Source organism: Tenrec ecaudatus, chromosome 3 (genome assembly GCF_050624435.1).
Source record: "Tenrec ecaudatus isolate mTenEca1 chromosome 3, mTenEca1.hap1, whole genome shotgun sequence".
NCBI classification, from domain to species: domain Eukaryota; kingdom Metazoa; phylum Chordata; class Mammalia; order Afrosoricida; family Tenrecidae; genus Tenrec; species Tenrec ecaudatus.
The window spans coordinates 198,720,363-198,739,681 of record NC_134532.1 but is presented as its reverse complement, the minus strand read 5'-3'; positions in this window follow the sequence as shown (position 1 = coordinate 198,739,681).

Sequence of the window (19,319 nt, the reverse complement as noted above, 5' to 3'; positions counted from 1 at the left end):
AAACTGAAAATAGTACCAAAAATGGTGCCTAATCGCAATAATGTATAGTTCGGTGGTCATTACCGGTCAGATAATAACCGGCAGTGGCCTTAAAACCATACATTACGGCGTAAGTATGGCCTACGACTCATTGCAGATGTGTCGTTGAGACGTAAGCAAAGCAATCTTGCCTGTAAAAGCCCTAACTGGCCCAAAGCTGGCTGGCATGCGTCCATGTTTTCCTTCTCCAGTTACCACACCAGGGATCTTATAATGATCTGAAAAATAGGTACCTTAGGGTAATAGTGCTATGCTGAAAAGATAAATACCCAGGCCAATGAAATTGAAAGCATACATTTTAAAATGAAAATTTTCAAACCACCAGGTTCCCGGAATGCAGGTGAATGTTTTTATAGCACCGGGCTCAGGGAAAACACGTTGACCTTTTTTAAGCTTCAGCTGTCAGGAGAGCTATAGGGATTCTGGTTAATTTATGCACCGCCTCTTGGATCTGGGGCAATATCAGTGCTCCCATTCTGCAGGTTGGAGCAGGGAGGCGCCCTGAGGGGAGGGAAGCAAGACAAGGGCACTGAGGCTTAACGTTTTGTTTGGCAGAAGAAGGGAGCTTTTCCATAATGTTCCAATGCCCTCATCACAAATTCATTTGAATTTTTCTGCCTCCTGGACCCTGGGAGGGAAGGGGGGAGGGGACGGGCATGGGTGGAGTTGCACTTTTTTTTTTTAAGTTTTCAAGTATATAGGGAATGTTGCATTTGCATCTAGTCTCCTCTTTGTCACTTTTCTGCTTGATCTTTTTTTTTAACGGGAAGTCATCCTTGCAAATGGAGTTTCTGGCCAAAGTAACAGCAGGCTGCAGAGTCTTCCAGCAATGTTCAAGCTGAAGTCACCTTGGTGGCTCCACCCCACACCTTGAGAAAAGAGTCCAGCACTTTATCAAGGGTACTCACTCTCCCAAAATGCCCACTGCTCACTTCTTGGGAAAGCCTAGCTGATACGTGGAGGCTTCATGGAGAACACATGGAAGCATGCCGGATAAGGCAGGTATTGTGGACTGGACAGGTATTTTGACCCCCAAATTACCCAGGCTGAAATTCCCACCCTGGTGTCTATGGATGTGACTTTGTTTAGAAATAGGGTCTTTGAAGTTGCCAACAGTTACCATGAAGTGATACTGGAGTAAGGGGCCTCTAATCTAATCTGATTAGAGAAGAAGGGATAAATTCATTGGAGGAAGGCCATCGCGCAGTGAGGAAGGCAGGGATTGAATTATCCTGTTACAACGGAGAGACAAGAAAGGATCTTCCATTAGGGTCTTTGGTGAGAGCATGGACTTGTGGATACCCTGAAATTCAATCTTCAAGAACCATAGAGATATATGAAGGGGTACCCCCCAAATATATATATATAAAACAGAAAAAAGCTCCACTGGGTGGAGCTTTCCTAGTACACATTTGTCCTGCTAGGCGAGCGTCCAGCAACTTGCTCTGAGTTAGTGCACCCAGTGGCATCTCAGACGGTTCTCTCTGGCCACAGTGAATTTTCTCATACAAGCTGTTTCACTTGAACCTTGTTTTTGTGATGGCCAACTTACAAGAACAGTGTGTGGCTGTGAAATTTTATTTCCTGCTCTGGAAAAAAAAATGCCACAGAAACTGTTGTGATGTTGAGCACAGCTTACAAGGACAGCACTATGGAAAACACTCAAGTGCACAAGTAGTTTTCTCATTTCAAAAGAAGGTGATGTGTCAATGGATGACAAGACTCATTCTGGATGTCCATTGACTTCCCTAACAGATTGAAATGTTGACAAAATCCATGCAGTTGTGCTCAAAGATGCACGATGGGCCACTAAGGAGATGGGGGAGCTATGTGGACCCTCTTGGAGCTCCATTGAGTGAATTTTAAGGGAAGATTTGGGGATAAGAAGGGTCGCTGTGAAATCTGTGCCCCGGGTTCTTACTGACCGAAACGAAGGAGCGTCAACTGGAAACGTGCGGCGCTTTGAAAGCACAGCTCCCGGGCAACCCGGACATTTGCTCCCAAGGTCATTACTGGTGATGAGACCATGGTGCTATTCTTACGGCCCCGAAAGCCAACATCAATCAAGCCAGTGGGAGATGCCATTGCCCCAAAAAAGCTTATCGAGTGAAATCAAAGATCAAGAGGATGCTCATTTGGTTTTTTGACATGAGGGGGACAGTGCATGCGGAGTTCATTCCACCAGGTCACACTGTTAATCAAGCTTTCTATTTAGAGGTTCTGAAAAGATTGCATAACAGTGTGGCAGATGGGGGACTGGTTTTGCCACCACCACCAATGCACCTGGCTTATGCAACCATCTCAGTGTGCCAGTTTGGGGCAAAAAAACAGCATGCCTCTCTTGTCCCACACACCTGACTCGCCTGACCTTGCTCCATGCAACTTCTTTTTGTTTCCTTGAATGAAGAGGGACATGGAAGGACAGCTATTTGATGACTTAGAAGAGATGAAGAAAAACAGGGGAGGTGCTATTGGCAATCCAAAAAAGATGAGTTTGAAAATGTTTCCAAGAATGGTACTGCAGATTTAACAAATGCTTAAAGTGTAATGAAAAGTACTTGAAAGGTAATCGGGTTGTTTTGGAAGACAAATACATAGCTTTGAAAAAAATTCATTGGGGGAGGGGTACCCCCTAGTACTTTTCCTTCATTTTAAAGTTCCCCTCTTCGGCACTTGGTTACAGCAACCCTCAGAATTTAATACAGCAATTGTTTTTTGTTGTTCGTATGCTGCACAGTTGCTTCAAATACAAAGGTAGGAAATACTAACACCAGCTCTTCCCTGGTTGAAGGTCTCTTTTGGCTACAGCGGAACCAAGATCTCCACCGCTTGACCACAAGTTTGGGTCCTATGGTTAGGAAAAAGCTCACCAGTATACTCGGGGGGCTCGGTTTGTTTCTGGTTTTCTTACCAGCTTTCTCTTCTCCCCTTGCCTCGATGGAAAGTCATCTCACTTCACTTACAGGAGAAGCTTTCTTTCCAGTCACATAGGGATGTTCCAGGCAAAGAATTTTGGAGTCTGCCCCAATGCCATGCACCGCCTCCGAGCTGCAGTATGCCACTGACAGCCGGCAAATGCCTGTCGAGAACAGTGGTGCTCCACTGGGAGTAAATGTGCACCCCCGGGAGACATGTGGCAACACCTGGAGATATATTTTCTCTGATCATACATGGCGCAGGTCCATTGAAACATGCTACAATGCCTAGGGCAGCCACTTACAACCAGGAATTACCCAGTCCAAACTGTCAACAGTGCTGAGTTGAAGAACTAGGTCTAGATTCCTTGCTGTTTACAACATTTGTATCCCTGCTTTACCCCGATCATCTCTCCTGGAGTCTGGCTGGAAAGCCTTGGGTGGACCCTGACAGAATGAAGGACCAAAGGCAGCATATGACAGGAGAGCCTGTCCCTCTCTCATTAGACTCTCTGTTCTTCCTCTGTGCCTCCAACATGACGCACTGAGAGAGTGCTTCTCAGTTCTGGAAGCCGTTGAACATATCTGAACTTCCAAACAATTCAAGATGGAAGTAGTGTGTCCTAACTCTATACAGGGGAGGCGGGTGTGGACTAGATTTAAAGAATGTGTCACAGGTCACCCAGGACACTTAGTTGTACAGATGAAGCCAGATCCGTGCGGAGCTCCAAACCCCAGGGGCCTCTCCAAGTAAAGGACAGCCTTGGAGGCTGCTTGGCCTTGCTACAAGGGGGCTGCTGACCAGTTTCTAAAACAAATGCAAGAATAATCCCGAATAGTGCTAATAATAATCATCCTAAAAACGTGAAGAAGAACATAACAGGAAGTAGAGTAACTTTCACTTTAGACTAACATCCCTGTCTAAAGCCAAATCCATTCAGGGCTGGGAGAAGAAATGCTATCTTTCTGATCATTAGCTGTACAAATAACTTCTTTTAAAAGCCTCGGGCTGAGGTTAATCTTGGACATTATGAGGACGCCGCACAATTGACATTGGACCAAATGCCACAAGTCATTGACCTCTGTGAGTGATGCGAAATCCGACACAAGGTCAGAGACCAGTGTCATATTGCCGCTGGCACACTGCAAAATGCCCATGAAATTTCATTGCAGATGCCTTTCTGTTTAGTAGCACTGTACACACTTGTGGTCAGTGGGTGGCCCCTAGGGCACTGGTGAATACACAGAAGTAGTCACAGAATTCAGACATGAACAGAGTGGCTGACATAAAACTAAGACACAGTTTACACACACACACACACACGTGCAGTAAAGAGTAGATCTGTCCCATTGGGTTTTCAAGACTATAAACCTTGTAAGCAGACATGACATCCCTCTCTAGCAAGTGGAATCGAACCACTGGTCTTTCTGTTAGTAACCTAGCATTTTAATCACACCACGATTAAAGTCGCCTCCTTACATACTGCTTTTACTCGGTGCCATCAAGTCAGTGCCGACTCATAGGGACCCAGTAGGACAGGTGGGAAACCACCTGTATGGATTTCCAAGGCTGCAAGTCCTTAAAAAAATAGAATGCCTCATCTTACTCCCACACAGAGGCTGGTGGTTTCAAACTGCTGACCTTGCCACTAGCAGCCCAATATGTCACTACTATGCCACCAGGGCTCCTTTACAGGCAGGGTGAGGAAAATGTGTCTACATTTGGGAGACTGATGGAATGCGTCTCTGTTTCTGGAAGTTTGATGGGGCAGTAGTCCTGCTGACTGGGTCAGAAAGCACAGAAAGCAGAGCGGACTGGCCTGAGAGAAGGTTGTCAGGCTGGATTTGGCAGGTGTGAGGTGATTATGGGACATCCAATGGAAATGTGTGGTCGATTGTTGGTCATACGAATCCAAGCTTGCCGGATCGGGCTGAGGTGGGAGCATGGCTGTGGACATAATCAGTATAGAGATGATCGTGAGAGCCTGGGGTTCGGTGAGATCTGACTGCAGGACCAGCAGAGAGGTCAGAACACACAAGGGGTTCTAGGAACAGCTGGCTTTAGGAAGCAGACAGAGGAATCCGGAGTCTCTCGGAGATGAAAGAGAGGAGCTGGGAGAGTGAGCAGAGGCTGATGTATGAAGGTGATTCAGGGCCTTACCTTTCATCAAGATGATACTGTCTACTTTTCTTTACTTATTTACTTAGGGAGCCCTGGTGGCGTAGTGGTGACATATTGGGCTGCTACCTGCAAGGTCAGTAGTTTGAAACCACCAGATCTATGTGAGAGAGAAACGAGGTGTTCTACTCTAGTAAGAAGTTAACAGTCTCAGAAACTCACAGGGGCAGCTCTACCCTATCCAATAGTCACTATGAGTCAGACGTGAATCAATGGCAGTGAATTTGGTTTGGTTTTGGTGTCTCTAGAACCAAGGACAGTGTTCCTAGTTGTGGTTCCCTGTCATCAAGTTGGCCCACAACTCACAGCCACCCCACCCCACACATGATGATGGAGTAAAATCCTGCCCAGTCCAAGCCCATGATCAGTTGCAGAGAGAAACTCTGTAATCCATAGGTCTCTGGTGTCTGACTTCACAAAGTAAGCCACTAGGGCTTCCTTCCTAGTCCATCTTAGTCGGGAAGCTCCACCGACACGTGTTGAGTCTCAGCAGCATGCAAGCCTCAGGTGCTAGCAGGGTGGTGGCTGCGCATAAGGGATCTCAAACCCAGGGCACTGCATACTAGACTAGGGCTCTACTGCCCATGTTTCCTGATCCATAGTAGCGCTCAACAAATAGTTCATGAATGAATGGATGGATAAATAAAAACCAAAGGAGGAAAGCATTCCCAAACATGGGATTTGTCAACACACACAACTGCGCAAAAGAATCAAGAGAGAAGACTGAAAATAGGTCATTGGGTTTGAACATTAGGCCAGTGATGACATTATGGAAGGGTCATTACAATGGAGTGTTTTGGATAAAAGCGAAATAATTATAGCTTCAAAGAAAATAGGGGTGAGGGCAACTAGTGGCAAGGGAACAGAAGGAAGTGTCAAGAGAAGGTTAATTTTGGGGGAAAGGGCTGAAAGCAATCTGAGGTCATGCACAGGCTGGCATGAAGAAAGCCCATGAAATGGCATCAGGAATGGAGCACATCGGAGATGTTGGGGAGTTCAGTATGTAGGTCAAAGGTGAACCTTAGAAAGAAAACAGGGGCATAGGGGCTGCCAGGGGTGCATGCCCAGGTGCCTGCAGAGAAAAGGAAAGACTCACCCAATAATGAGCATTACCTGAGTAAGCCTGAGAGTAGCTCGTGTTGCATGGATTGTCCGAGGGAGTTCAGAGATGGGATGGCTAACAAGGGCAACACTAAGAGATCCCATGAAGCGCTGCAGACTCGACCCAAACTGGAAGTCTTAGCTTGATGGTGATGCTGAGTGGCCCCAAGAAAAATCAGAGAAATCACTGAATTCCCCACCCATCCACATACAGATAATATGGAACCTTGAGCCCTGACCTCTTACTTCCCTATCAATAAGGTCAGGGTCAGACCATCCCTAACCCACCACCCTACAGGGGTGTGTCCTACTACTTCCATGTGCTCCTTTTTTACACCTGGCATGGTTCTAGTCTCGCCGGCTGGTGGTGGGCCTCAAAGCAGGCCATCCTGTGAATGACTTGGGCCAACTCATGGGGGGCGGGGGGGGGTTTCAACACAGGGAGCTCAAATGGCTATTCCTTGAAAGGTTGGGGGTTGGCGTCCACCCACTGTCCACCCAGACACATCTCAGAAGAAAGGCCTGGAGATCTCCTTCTGAGAACTAGGCCATGGACCATCCCAGGAAGGACAACTGCACGGTGACACACATGGGATCAGCATAAGGCCCCCATTGACTTGATGGCAACAGGTGGCAAAGACTGGACAGGTCACTAGCCTCGACCCTATCCCCAAAACCAAAGCTTTCGCCCTCTTTCAGGAGCACAGGTTAGGGAGAGTGCTTAGGTCAGGAGTCTACCAGGCCCCTCTGCAGTTCTCCCCCTTCCCCCTGTGGGAATCACATGGAGACCTCCAGGAAAAAAAACAATTTGCTGAAGAGACCCTTAACTCATCCTGCATCTATTTAAATTACTTCCCCATGAAAAGAACTTTTCCCAGCTCGAATACCTTAGAGATGGAGCCAGGGAGAGAAAAATCTGCTTTTCTTAGTGGGTTCCATAATTACATGGAGATATGTCCACCTGGGTAATAGCTAATGGGGTTTTTTTTTTAACTCGTTATATAAATATTTCAGTTTCTTACCTTGCTAGATTGACTTTTTTCTCAATACTAATTGCCTCCATAGTCTTAATCTATAGCAACATTTCTAAGCAGTGTCCCTATACATTTCTATTTCTCTCTCAGGAGACTGCTACCGGATGGCTCAATTTAAAATTTTTAATACCATGCATAAATATTATCTGACTTTAGTCTGGGCTGGGGAGTAGGGGAGAAGAGTGATTCTCCAGACTGTGGCCATCAGCTCTTTGGCAGTTTACGTCATGAAATAGGTCGCTGGGCTTTTGTTTGGCTTACTACAAGCTCCATCAACGAGAAAAACCCACATCTCTTTTAAAACAAACTAAATAGGAAAACAACATGCCCATGGCTGTCAAGTGGGTCCCGACTCCTGGCAACCCCATGTGTGAGCGAGTAGAACTTCCCCGTGGGGTTCTCTTTACCTGTACAGAAGTAGGGCAGGCCTTTCTTCGGTGGTGCTGCTCTGGGTGGGTTAAAAAGTCACCCACCCACTGATCCAGACAAGAGCTCACAACACAGGGAACCAATCACAGGAGTAGCGATACCAGGAGGGGAAGGGGATGGTGGGGGGAGAATGGGAAACTGATCACAATGACCGACACAGAACCCTCTTCCAGAGGGACAAACAACAGAAAAGTGGGTGAAGGAAGAAAGCGGTCGGTGTTAAGACATGAAAAAGTAATTGATACATCATGAAGGGTTCATGAGGGATGGTGGGGAAGAGGGGGGAGATGAGCTGATACCCAGGGCTCAAGTAGAAAGAAAATGTTTTAAAAATGATGATGGCAACATGTGTACAAATGTGCTTGACACAGTGGATGGATGCATTGTGATAAGAGCTGTAAGAGCCAATACAATGATTTAAAGAGATAAAAAAGAATTCACCAACCTATCGGTTAGAATCAGAGGGCCAGCACTGGAACCGTCAGCACTGCCTCTGTACGCGTGTTGGTTGCAGCTGAGATGTCTCTTAGCTCATCCGGCGGGTGCGAAGTAGCACTGCTCTGTGGGGTTTCTAAGGCCCTTTGGCAGCAGCGATTGCCAGACTTACCTTGCAAAGCACCTCTAGGTGGTTGGGCAGCATCAACCTTTGGGGCTAGAATTCCCTTGCGGAACCATGCACAGCACACAACCCACAGCCTCCGGCACTTCCTATAGCCAACTACCATCATCCACTGCTACGGAGACATGGACGTTCTGTATGGAAGTGCTCCTGTCCGTGGGCACAGAGTGATTTGTAGATGAGGCCTCCCCTCTCTAGAAGATGAACTGCCACCTGTACATCATGAGGCCCATCCTCTGGTTGGTTCCACAAACTGGACGAGCAGTAAGCTCGGAGGCTCTGTGGGAGCCAGGCATATTGCCTCTTCACACCACCAGAGCTGGGCCTGCCCAGCCATCTCTCTGCTGCCCGTGTGAAGGGTCATCTAGGGTCTTGGGTGCCTTCTCTACTCCCATCAAGCCCTGGCCATTCGTGAGCACCCACTTGGCTCCCCGCCTAGCCCGGTTCTCACTGCTGAAACTCAAGAAGCTATTCAGTCTGCTCAGTCTGGAAGAGCCCCGGGACAAGATGCTGCTCTCCTGGTCCTTAAAAAGCTCTTATTAATCAGAGGACACCTGGCCTGGCTGGCCTCCATGATGACTGCCGCTTCCCACTCACAGGCGATCCTGGTGGGGGAACAGAACCTGGGGCGACCTCTGCAGGTCCCTGTGGCCCAAGCACCTTACCACCGCTAGCTGTCCTGGATCTGACTCCCTCTGATTAGAATTGCAGGGCACTGATTAGAATTGCTCCTCCCACCCAAATAGAAACGTTTTTAAAAAGAAAGCAAGCATGTAAGTCAGTGAGTGAGAGGTGAGAATGGCATGACTGGGGGTGGAAGGGGTGTGGGTGAGCACACGGCCCCTCATTTGGGATTTTGGAGACTCTGGCAGTGGCCTAGCTATAGACAGGGCCCTCTGGAAAGTCAGGGCTGTTCATTGCTAAGTCGGTGTGGTATGGCTATTTCTCAAGAGGCCCTACAGTGTCATGGCTGTGTCAGGGTTTACTATGGTGGCCCAGCATACGGAGGAAGCCAGGGCTGGGATAGAGAGGGCTTCTCGACTTGGGAGTCACTAGTCCAAAGGGAAAAAGTCCAAGAGCAGGCGTGGTCTTCGGGAGGATTCTGTGGATGTTTCCAGGCAAGAGCAGTGGCCACTCGCCCTGACCGGGCCTCAGAGAAGGAAGGGCTGGGACGCTCACGCCGAGTCACACCCTGCTTGGGGGAGCGTGAGGCTGAGGCCGCACACGTCTAACTTCGTGACTTCCTAGGGCAGTGGTTCTCAATCTGTGGGTCGCGACCCCTTTGGGGGTGTCAAATGACCCTTTCACAGGGGTCGCCCAATGCATAACAGTAGCAAAATTACATTGATGAAGTAGCAACGAAAATAATTTTATGGTTGGGAGGCGGGGGGTCACCACAACATGAGGAACTGTATGAAAGGATCACGGCATTGGGAAGGTTGAGACCCACTGTCCTAGGGGCATGACCTCATCAATAACACACTATCCAAACCTTCCACGTCCATTCATCAAACCGTTGTCTTTTCTTTTGCTTAGACCAGGCTTCCACAGATTATAGTAATACTTTCAAAGTACAACAATTTCCCTTTTCATCGCATCTTTGCTGGATGCCTTCATGACTGCTGCTGTGGGAGCATCGTCTGGGGCGGGAGGATGGGCACAGTCCAGGTGAGCTGCCTGTCCGTTGTACTCAGAAATGCGAACACGCCGGGCAATGTCCCAGCACCAGCACTTTCCAGTTCAGGAGCCTCCTTGCCGAATACTTGTTTCCAAAGAAATATGACAGGTGACGCAGAAGCATCCATTTCTGTGTCTTCTTTGTACCTACTAAGTTGATTTGGTTTTGGTTTGGCTTGGATTCAGTCTTTTCCCTCTTTTCCATCATCTTTGCTTCATTAGGCTTCTCCTTCCCCTTTCTAGAACATTCTCTGAAAATATGACCTCACATCTAGAGCGTGACTCTGCCTTTAAAAGCAGAACTGCCCTTCCCGTGGGTGCCATTAGGAGGCCAGTGAAGCTTCTAGATCCCATCTTCCCTCTTTCAGGTAGGCTCTAGCAGAAGGGTTGATCATGGTTGTGTTGGACCAGGTTGTCTAGAGAAACAAATCCAGTGGCGCTCAACTATGTATAAGTAATTACATATCAAGAAGCCAGCCCAGCCCAGTCCAACTCAAGTCCTAAGTCTGAAGCTAGTCCCCAAGTCCCTCTTCAGACTCCTGTAGCCTCATGACAGTGACACAGAAAGGTGAAGCGGGAAGCAGGAAGATCACATACTCGTGGCTTCAGAGTCCCCTGGACTGAAGGTCCCCGGAAGCACAGCAGGGCACCGGCATCTCTCAGGGTCTGCAGCAGAGTCCCAGCAAGCAGGAAGGCTAAGGGGCACCGGGAGGGAGGTTCCCAGGTTCCTTGATTATAAGAGAGCGACACGCCCAGGTGTGGTCTTCACATCAGGCTATGACCTGATCCAGAGGTTGGATACAACCCTTACACATTCATAAGAAGTCAGGCTGACATAATATCTTCAAACTACCACAATGGTAAATTAATAACACAAAGCAAATAGACTAGCATGTGGACGAGCTGGGCTAGGCCCTTCCTAACCCTGCGTCTTTGCGCCAGCTCCTCTCCTGCCTAGAAGCCCTTCCAACATCCTCTGTGGTGGTGGTGAGCCATGGAGTTGATTTGCAACTCAGACTCCCCGTGTGACAGAGTAGAGCTGCCCATCCGATTCCCTAGCTGGGGTCTATGGGGAAGTAGATGACCAGGTCTTTCTCCCATGCAGCTCTTGGTCAGTTCCAACGGTCAGACTTTGGGTTAGCAGCTGAATACTTAACTATTGTCCCACTAGGACTCCGCTTCCTGCACCTAGTGATTTCCTGTCGTTTCTCTGCTCTCTTTCTGATCACTTGTTCCAGGGGCAGACCGCCCCTGACCTTTCTGAGGAAGACGCCGGCCTCTTTCACGTTTGCAATTCACACCAATATCCACTGACATCTACCTCCCCCAATGGGCTGCAAGCTAGGGATGGAGGGGGAAATAATGCTTTGTCCTTGTCTGCACCTCTGAATCCCCAGGCCACGATCGAAATAGGTGTGTGATGAATGATCGGTGGGTATGTCTTGGGAGTCAGTCATCTCACTTAATGCGCCCAACAACCCAATGAAGAGGTGATTCTTTTTCATTTCCATTTTGTTAACAAGAATGCTGAGGTACAAGGAAGATAAATCACGTTCCCAAACCACACAACTAATAAGTTGACGGAGGTAAAATTGAACATGAAGCCGTGACACTCCCAAGACAGGTTCTTCCCACTATTTTATTATGATCCTGCTTCCTCCTGGACCCTCAGCTGATACGAGGCTGTTAGAAAAACAGCCATGTGAAGTTGACTGACCCCTGACAGGTACCATGATTGTCTGCCAGTTGAGCTGGGTAGGAAATGGGGTTACAGCTTTTCCAGGACCATGTTGCTCAGCAGACATTACTAAGCGATCACCGTTTCTACTGAACTCTGATGAACCCTCTGATTCCTTCCCAATGTAGTGCTCTGGTTTAACACTAGAGGGAGACTCTCCTCTTGGGTGCAAAAGAAACAATTCCTTTGTAAGTCTACTTGTGAAGATGTTTACTGTGAATTGGGTGATAGTTGACAGAGTCTATCAGTTTTATAATAACTAGTCTGTGCACACTTTGCTTCATCTCGTTCATGGCAAGACCCTGCGGTGTAACACCGCTCATCCATCCCAGCTCCTCCCTGCGTTTCCCACCTCCACTCCTCTTCCTAGCCTAACCTTTCTGAACTTTGTCCTGGAGTAAATGCCGCCTCTTTGGTCTCAGTCATTCAATATTGTAAGGTGTGTGCAGACCTCACTGTGTCACTGTTACCCACCTCAAACTCACTCCCACCCAGTCGATTTCAACTCATAGTGACCCTACCAAACAGGGTAGAAATGCTCCCCATGGTTTCCCAAGACTATAATTGTTTGTGAGAGTAGAAAGCCCCATCTCTGTCCCTCAGAGTGGCTGGAGGTTTGGAACTGCTGACCTTGAAGACCGCAGTCCATTGAGTAACCACTACACCACCAGGGCTCCCATTCCCAGGGAATGGAGAGTGAGCTCACTTCTCAATCTGCAGGGTGACTGAGGACCCTCGTTTATCAGGTTCTACCAGTAAGCCTGGTCTCTCTCAAGGTTTCAGGGTTTGGTCCACCTTTTCCTCCCATTCTATCTAGAACATTCTAATGCGGTACTAGTAGCTGGGCAACATTTAGATGTGCTGGTCTCCAGGTCACGGAGTCACGGTTCACATGGTCCATTAAGCCATTGAACTAAGGGATTCCAGGTCTTTCCTTTCATCCCACGTTTCTCCCAACAGGGAGAATCCACAGATGCTCCTGAGACGGCTACTCGTGAGCTTTTAGGACCCCTGTCACTACTAATCAAAGCAGGAAAGTAGACCACTGTCTTGACCTGGGCGTCCTCGGAACTAATAGATCTGAGCCTTGGGTTCCAAACTTACAAGGAGCCCAAAACCTTCAGTAATCAGGATCAATTATAGTTGACGCAACGTAGTTTTTTTAATTTGATCAAAATAACAAACTTTGACGCAAAGACATTTTTCTCAGGTCTAAGCCTCCAACAGGGCTTAGCACAGTTGCTCCCTCACCGGCAGGAAGAGGTGGAAAATTCGTGGACATCGCTTTGCGACACCAGAGCATTGGTTTACTCTGCAAGGACGGCCTGGCAGGCTGTTTGTCTCCTTTAAGAACAAGGCGGAGCATCAGGAATATAGAGGGTTCTGTTCCCCAGCACGTGATGCCATCTGTCTGCTTCCTCCCCTGCGGAACTCCCAACCTGAAAGTCACTGGCTCTCCCTCTCTTGAAAGATGATATTTTTGGGAGGCAATAGACAGTAAACACACATGCAAAGTAATTTCAGCGTGGGAAAACGTGCGTGAGCGCATTAAGATGAGCACAGCGTCAGGGCTGGCCCCCTCGCCCAATTGGTGTGAGCAGCGCCCCTAGAGGCAGCAGCTTTACAGTGCAGATGGGCAGTTAGGAGGCCCTCAGCACTGCTGTTGAATGCATTTCAACTCCCTCACAGCGACCCTCCTTGGGCTTCTGAGACTGTCCATGGGGGCAGACCACCTCGCCTTTTTTCCCTTGGAGGTGGGTTTGACCTGCCAGCTTTGTGGTCAGCATCGCATCATCTAGCCCGCAGCAGCACCAGGGCTGTTTGTAGAGGCCCCTGGCTGGTCAAGGAGGCCTTCTCAGAGCAAGGGTCCTAAAGCCGAGAACATGAGAAGTGGACCTCAGCCAGTTCAGATGAGGATCTGAAAGGTCAGGACTGAGGGGTCAGGCAGGGTGACCTCAGACCATCATAAGACTGGTGAAGCCCACACAGGGCTTCTCAAGACACGATAAAAAGTTCTATGAATATGGAAAAGCCACAGGGGGCTTTGGGCTGGAGAGGGGTGGATCCACCTTCAGGATGGCAAGGCTCATCGTGGTCTTGGTTAATGAACTGGTTATCAGCATAGTGTAGGGAATGGGTAGACCAGTAGGAGCTATTTCATAGTCAAGGATTGGACCTAGGCAAGGCTGATGATGAGGAGGAGGAGGAGGAGGAGGAGGAGGAGAACTGATTTAAGGCATAACTCAGAGGTAGAACAGACCACACTTGGCGATGGGTTCCACACGGAGCAACAGGGAAAGGGAGGCATCCAGGGTGGACCTTGGGTTTGGAGGTGAGCCCAAAGAGGCGACGGTGAAGACAATGCAAATCCTGGTAGGAACCACTGGGAGTGGAATGCAGGGAGCACTGTCCCATTTTCTCCACAGCAGGGATGTGCCACAGAGGTGAGGACGCAACACAAGGGAAGCATCAATCCCTGCAGATGATGCCCACGGGTAGGGGGGGACAGTCACCCCAACTGCAGGCCCCATCAATCCGCCCACTTGTGTGTTACTCTTGGCAATGAAGTTGATTCTCAATAATATTGCTGCCGTTTTTTTACTCCCCTTCCTTGTGCTTGAGAATTACCATCGCAGGGAAATTTATATTCAACAGCATTATTACAATTTTCGGCTGCTAATGAAATTATTGTTTCTGTTTGGGATGTGTTTGGGAGCTCTCCTGGTAAAATTTTCCTCTCAGAAAATGCCACTGTGACGTGTATGTCCTTAGAACCAGCCAGCAATGACAAATGACAGGGTACCTGTGAGCAGTGAGCCTCTCCTCTTGGAAACGCGGGCCTGCTCGTGGCCATGCAGGGAGGTTCCGGGCCCTCCCTCAGAGGCAGGGGAAACACAAGAGACTGGAACGCACAAGCTAGGGCTGAGGTCTCCGAACATTTTTTATCTTCCCTCTGACTTTCAAAAAGCACAGCCAGCCAGCAGTACATCCTCCCTGTGTGTTTGCTATCGTTGTTTCTCGCTTATAAATGGCATTTGAGCAGCTGCACATTCCCAACTTCCAACTTTGGCACAGCCGTAGGCATGAATCAATTCCTGTAAAGCCAGTTCTATTAAAAATTCGAGGTAGGTAAAACGGTTCGTAATAATAAATGACTGAGGTTTGGCAATGCATATCAAAGCATTACTAAGCACTACTACCATTATATTGCATTATGGTATTAGAAGTACCTACGAGTGTTTCTCAAATATTTTTTTAAGCACTGTATACTACCTACTGAGACAAACATTTGACTCGCTCAGGTTAAAAGCGGGAGAAAGATGGGGCTTTCTACTCCCCTGAAGAGTTACAATCTCAGAGACACCAGAGGCAGTTCTGGGCTATAAGGTCGCTGTGAGTCAGAGATGGCTCGCAAAGAGTGAGGCCGGGTTTTTGTTTTAAAGTTAGATAGGAACCCTACCTACCTGTTCTGATTGACATACACCTTCGACGTAAAAACAGATTCAGGAATGGAAATTGTTTCTAACCCCCAGATACAGCCTGTATGGGTTCTTCTACCCTTATGGAGACTATGTAACACCGACACGAAAGAGAAATTTGGAAAAATAAATGGAACTTGAAATTCTAGACACCCTAAACATTGCAATGGTTCCCAGTGGTTTGGCCATCCGCGAGGCTCGGTGCTGACCCGTAATGGACTGTGTGAGCACCACCTTCCACAGCGTACTCGCCTTCACTCCGTTGATGACAGTTTCCAGATGATGAATGAACCCGGGCAGGACTTGCTCTCTCCACACTGCAGCCTTCCCACTGCCTGAACTAGAGAGCTTGGGACACAAGCCTGCCAACATTCCCAGTCTGTGGCCCCTGACCTACAGATTTCACCTTCCCAGCTCCCTCACTCCATGTGAGCCAATCCCTTGAAGTAAATAGGTGCATGTGAGTGTGTGCACACAGCCATATGCATATGGAGCTCCAATAGCAATATTAAGTAAGTGTTGGACTGATAACCTCACAGTCGGAGGTTCAAACCCACCAGGGGCTCCAAGGGAGACAGATGAGACTATCTGACCCTGTACAGGTTTACAGCCTCAAAAACTCTATTTATTCACTATGAGTTGGAATCTACTTGATAGCAATGGGTTGAGAAAAGGGAGATTTCAAAACTTTTGTGGAAAGATGAAATTGCTCGTGAACTTTTTAAAGCCCCCCTCATATATACACATAACTAGACACACACACACAGAGAGGAGAGGCACGTAGGAAGGGAATATATAACAGGTTGACACTCACCATCTAGAATAGAGATTTCCAAACGTTTTTCACACTCACCCTCAGCAATTAAATAATAAACTCGCATATCCGACATGGATTTGGAGTGCTTCGGAAATATATACATTATATACAGGCTACCCCACATTTAAAAACATCCAGCTTACACACAACCAATAGTTATGAACCCACCCTCCATAAAATTTACTACATAGATATTTTCTAGACCAAACTCATGGTCATTGAGTCAATTCAGACTCATGTCAAGTCTACAGGTTACAGAGTCAAACATCTCCATAAGGTTTTCTTATTTGTAATCTTTAGGGAAGCTGGTGACCAGGCCTTTCTTCCGCAGTGTAGCGGGGTAGGCTTGACTTTTAGACTAGTCACCAAGCACAAGCCATCTGTACTGCCCAGGGAGTGTGTGTGTGTGTGTGTGTGTGTGTGTGAGAGAGAGAGAGAGAGAGAGAGGGGGGGGGGGGGAGAGAGAGAGAGAACCTGTGTATCTGTCACTGATTCTGTTTCTCAGGAGACCTGCACGACACCTCCCCTTCCCTTGCCCCCATGGTCTGGGTCCTCACCCTGAAAGCGTGCAGACTAGCCTAGAACATGGTCCCCAACCTCATTCCCCACCCCTTCATCCCTGATTCTTACACAGACTTCCAATGCTTTGAGAGAAGAACAGATGGGATGATGGGTTTCCAACTCCTAGGCCCAAGCACAGGACCCTAATGGAAGGCAAACTGCAGGAGCCCCACTGGCTTTTGGGGCTCTCGATAGGGAGGCCTGTGTCACCATTGGGCAAGGGTGCCTCCTACAGACCAGGTAGAGGAGGCTCACATGCTCTTCCACAGTCCTCCCCTCACAGTCCCCTGGGCTGGGGGCAGCTTCTCCCCTGCTCTGGGCCAGAACTCACCCAAGCAGTCCCCCAATGACTCTGTTCCACTGGCTTTGGGTAGATTCACACCTAGGGTTTTACGGCTACCATCTGGGTGCTCCCAGCCATAGCTTTCCCCTTGGGGGTGGGGGAGGGGGGCGCCGATTAGAAGGAAAATTCAAAAACAGGGTGAACTAGCTAAGCAGCAGCCTGGGGCACTGCCGGCTGCTCTCTAGAGACCCTTGTCCAACTGTGCTGCTCTTTCCTCACCAAAGAGCCAAGTCAAATACTAATATCATGGCCCAAGATGGTCACGCCGGCAGTGCCAGGCACGCTAGACTGGGGCTTTGCCTGTGTATTTATCGCACAATTACAGGCAAGTAGCTGAACACTCTGGGTGAAATCCCAAATGCTATATCTACAAGGAGAAGAACTGCTGACCTTGGGGTTAGTGGCCCAATGGGTAGTCCGCAACCCCACCAGGGCTCCTAGGCGATAGATGCTTAGACAATGGCGTTGTCCTGACCCACTTCCCCTGCCCTTCCTGCCTCTTCGTGTGTTGATTTCCCTGGTCTCACCGTAACCTAATTGTCCTGTGTCCTTTCCTCTTTCTTTCAGATTTGTATTCCCCTGCCCCTCTCCGCCCGTGGGATCCCATTGGCAGGACATCTGAATCAGACCTTACCTCATTCCCCGAGTCTAAGCTCCTGTGGGCTGACTGCTGAAGAGCAAGTCAGTGAGCGAGGCCAGAGACGGGAAGAGCACACCAGCCAGAATACAGCAAAGCCCCCGGGGGTTGCTGGACCTGGCAGGAGAGGAGAGGAAGGGCAACCCCTGCCACCACCACCACCCACTGTGATGTTGGGGTCTGCAGCCTCACCCCATGGCTGGCCTCCACAGCTGTCATCCCCCCAAATACCCAACGCACTGCCACGGCATGGATGCGGACTCACAGCGCCCCCACAGGGCAGCGCAGAACTGCCCCCTGTTGAGTTTCAGAGACTAACTCTTTATGGGAGTAGCAAGTCTGATCTGTCATCCCAGAGACCTGGGTTACCTGGCAAAGGAAAGAGAGAAGGAGAAAGAGCAGGTGGGGGGGGGGGGGCGAGGGAGAGAGATGGACAGAGGGACAAAGGGGGAAGGAAATAAGGGAGGAATGGGAGAGGAGAGGAAGGAGAAAGAGGAGGGACAGAGAGGAGGAGGCAGGGGAAGGAGGGGAAGAAAGTAAGTCTAAGGAGTAGAAAGAAGAGGGAGGGGGGAGACAGACAGAAACAAGAGGGGAGGGTGAGAAAAGAAAGAGAAGAGAGGAGGGAGAGGGAGGCAGGTAAAACCTTTTGACGCCTGAACGCCCTGCCCAGCAAGGAGCGAGCGAAGGGCTTTGCCCGGGAGCCAGCACAGCTACCAGTGCAAAATGCCGCTTGTCCTTAAAATTCAGCAGCCCTCAGATGAGAGGGAAATGCTCCACCGAGTTGTGACATTTAAGTGGTCATGCATTTTTCAACGTATCATTTGTGCAAAGATGTTTATATTCCCCCGCTCTCCTCCGTCGCGTTTCATTTTAAATGGAGTGGAAAGTGTCTTCAAAAAGTTTAATTAAATAAAATAGAATCACAGAAACCGAAGTTAACGGAAATAGACTTTAGAGGTTAAAAAAAACAGCAGAGACCTAAATTACATAAATAATAAGAGGAAATAAAAGCCCACAAGTAAACTAAATAAATATTCTTGTTATCTCTGCCTCTTGCTGTTTCACCTCCGAGTGCATTTGTATCGCGTTCATATTTCCTGACACTCCAGGAAGAAAAATGTCAGTGGACGGCAACGTGAAAAGGTTCCTAGGACGCCAAGTTAATCTAAAACCTGTAGCAATACGGGGGCAGGATTTTTCACTTAAAGAGGCCATCTCCGCTTTAAAAATAAATAAGTAAATAAAGCCAGGCTGCAGGAATAGTTTAACTCCTGCTCTTAGGAGCATGCAAAACAAAACGAAGTTCAAAAGCTCTCACAGAAACCCACCCCAGCCACACAAGCTCATCCATTTCATCCATAACAGCTTTAATATATACGGTCGTGACAGCCACAATAATGACCTTAACTTGGGCAATCCATTTGTTGACAGCAGGTGATAACTCGGCCTTTTCTGATCGTCATCTGTTTTTCTGGCAAAGAGGAGAGAGACAGAGAGAGGGCTCTTTGCCACATACATTTCTTTTTATGGGGGGACGTGTTTTATGAAGCTGGATACAGGACAATGCAGGTGTGGAATTAATTGTCCAAGTTGCAAAATATGTTAGAGATAGGATGGTAAGCCTATGGCCCACCGCGGCCCTGGCATGATGAAATGTCCAATTCTATTAAGTAACCACAAGCCTGCATTTCCAATTATGGTGGGGCACTGCTCGCTGCTGAGGGGTTTAGCTCAGTCCTGTGTTCTGCTGG